The sequence below is a fragment of the Rhinopithecus bieti genome, unplaced genomic scaffold (genome assembly GCF_001698545.2).
Source record: "Rhinopithecus bieti isolate Rb0 unplaced genomic scaffold, ASM169854v2 scaffold_14004, whole genome shotgun sequence".
In the NCBI taxonomy this organism is placed as follows: Eukaryota; Metazoa; Chordata; class Mammalia; order Primates; family Cercopithecidae; genus Rhinopithecus; species Rhinopithecus bieti.
In genome coordinates, this window is record NW_016807611.1 from 129,752 (window position 1) to 132,903 (window position 3,152).

Genomic DNA, 3,152 nt, shown 5'->3' on the forward strand with positions numbered 1-3,152 from the left:
GGTTGCATAATTTTTTCTGCATATCACAGAGTAGGAGAGGAGAAATATATTATATAAAGAAGATATCTACCCATTAAAATTATAATGTTCTTCTGGTGCCAGAAATGAAACCAATGGACAAAAGTATGGGTTACACAATGGAGGTAGTCGAAAACCTGAAGAACAAACTCAGACAAAAGACCCTTTTTCTGCCACCAAAATATAACATATACATCCCTATGTATATAGATAACACCCAAGGAAAACTAATATGAAGGAAAAGGGGAAGTTGGAGGAGTTAGAAGCCCCCAAAGACTTGTTTTGCTGTAAAATAAATGAGTTGTGAACTTATTGGAATCAACAGAATTTAGCTGAAGTGTTTTTATCTTGCTCTTTTAGATAAAATGGGATTTCAGAGCAAAATCAAGGTAAAATTCAGAAATAATAAAATGATATATTTTGGTACATTTGAATTGCCATGTGTAAATTTTGCCTATACTTTATTGGCTTAATTTTTTTTTAGAGACATGATAATTTATTGGAAAAAAATCACCTACCTTACAGAATTGAGGAAATTGTTAAACAACTAGGGCTTGGGAAGAGTGAGAACCAGCATTGTTTTTTAGAAACAAGCAATAGAAGTTTATTTAAAAGGGACCTATTAATGTTACAAGACTCTAAGTATTCCCTGTCTCCATGTCTCTTCATTTTTTGGATTTCTTGAGGAGGATAGTCTGATTGTTTTACTGTGAGTCAAGGTTCTACCCTGGGATAAATGTACTATAAAGAAAGGTCAAGACAATTTCACAAACACATGGCCAGTGAGAACTATTCTCTGCCTATTGAGAGCTGTTTCCAGGAAAAGAGGATGTTTCATTTACCCACCATTTATACCTAAACTTGGTGGCTTAAAATGACAACAGTCTTATTGCTCACAATTACTTGAATCAAAAATTGGAGCAGGGATGACGATCTCCTGATATCACATGGTATCAGCTTAGGGACAGGAAATTTGACTGAGGGCTGGAGTACCCAAGATAGTCTCACATGTCTACAACCTTGGAGCTGGCTGTCAGGTAGGTGGGTTACTTTAGTTCTTCCTGGAAACCCTTCTCTCTTCATATGACCTCTTACCATTTTGTAGATTAGCTCAAGCTTCTCTACTTGGCAACTGGCTTCCAAATGGAAGGTGCCAGATATCTTAGGGCTTAGGTCTTGAAGTCACAATGTATCATTTCTGTCACATAATATTGATCTAAAAAAGTCATGGGATAGCTAAGATTCGAGGAGAGGAGAAATGGACTCTACCTCCTGGTGGGAGGACTGGCAAAATAAAATTGCAAAAAGCCATATGAGATGGGAAGAATTACTATGACCATCTTTAGAAGCAATGTAATATATGGGAACTGGAATAATCTATGCTGACATTACAATTAGTGTCCATCATATTATATATAGCATAAGGACAGCAATTTAAGTTAAGAAATGTGCTTGCTGAAATTCTCACCAGGCTTGCGTTCACATATCAATGGATTCCCTAATATGGCTCTTGTTACAGCAGCTTAATATCCCATGAGGCTCTCATTGGACAAAAAGAATGCGAGAATGGTGGAAAGAAATAGGGTTCTGGAAATATTTTGGTTATAATGCCCATAACACTGATACTATTGACATAATGCTATCACAGTAGCATTTATAATTTTAGTGGGAATTGGCATCAGTAAAATAGGTTCCACATTTGAAAAATAGCAACAAGAGTGATTGAAACATCAGAGCAATGCTGGAGAGAAGAAAATCAGATGCTCTATAGTTGCCAAGAGGACTATTTGACTTAGCATCCATGAAATTCCTCTAGGGAACTGTCAGAACTCTTTGGGAGAAGTTTGAGGAAGGTTGAAGGTTTTAAAAAGCACATAGAGGTAGATTTAGAGAAACATAGTTTCATGGTGATGACTGTCACACTCTCAATCCTAAACTTGTCAGACCTAAAAAACATACGAAATATTCTATTGAAGCAGCTCATCCTGTTCAAAGTGTGAACCGCCAAGTTTTGAGACAGTTTTCAGTCAATTTAGAAAGTTTATTTTGCCAACATTAAGGACATACACCTACGACACAGCCTCAGGAGGTCCTGATAACATGTACCCAATGTAGTCAGGGAACAGCTTGGTTTTATACGTTTTAGGGAGACAAGAGCCTTCAATCAATCTATATAAGATAAACATTGGTTCAGTCCAGAAAGACAGGACAACTCAAAGCAAAGCTGGGACAACTCAGTTAGCCTTTCCAAAGGAGGCAGTCAGATATACATTTGTCTTGGTAAGCAGAGGGATGACTTTGAATAGAATGGGATGCAGAAATGCCCTGAGCAGTTCCCAGATTGACTTTTCCCTTTAGTTTAGTGATTTTGGGGTCCTAAAATTTATTTACCCTTTACATCTGTCCTCTTTTCTTTGTAAAATCTCTCAGAGATTTTGATATGCTTTAGCTCTGTGTTCCCACCCAAATCTCATCTCGAATTGTAATCCCCACATGTTGAGGGAGGGCCTGATGGGAGGTGATTGGATCATGAGGGCGGTTTCTCCCATGCTTTTCTCGTGATAGTCAGTGAGTTCTCACAAGATCTGATGGTTTTATAAGTAGCAATTTCCCTGCTCTCCCTCACCATCTTGTGAAGAAGGTGATCGCTTCCCCTTTGCTTTGCGCCATGATTGAAAGTTTCCTGAGGCCTCCTCAGCAGTGAGGAACTGAGTCAATTAAAGTTCTTTTGTTTATAAATTACCCAGTCTCAGGTACTATCTTTATAGCAGTGTGAAAACGGACTAACACAACCTTTTGGAAGAAAATGAGTCTCTGGTCTCAGGTTTTGCTGCTCTCTCATGGCTAAGAAGGTTTATTCCTAAATGGATAGGTCCCACATTATCAGGAAAGCTCATTTTTAGCAGGTTGTGAAGTCTCATGTCCTACAAGGGGAAAATAGGGAAAGGAAGGGAGAAAAATGACAACAAAAGAACAATCTTGGAAAATTAATATAGGCCATCTTACTGTAAAGTTCATACATCAGTAGGCAGGGAAGAAAGTGGCTTATGTATGTAAATAGGTTGCTGTTATTTTTTTCTGAAGTTTAAGTTGTCTAGCTTTGGTTTGCAGGGCTTTAAAAAAGCACAGATTAA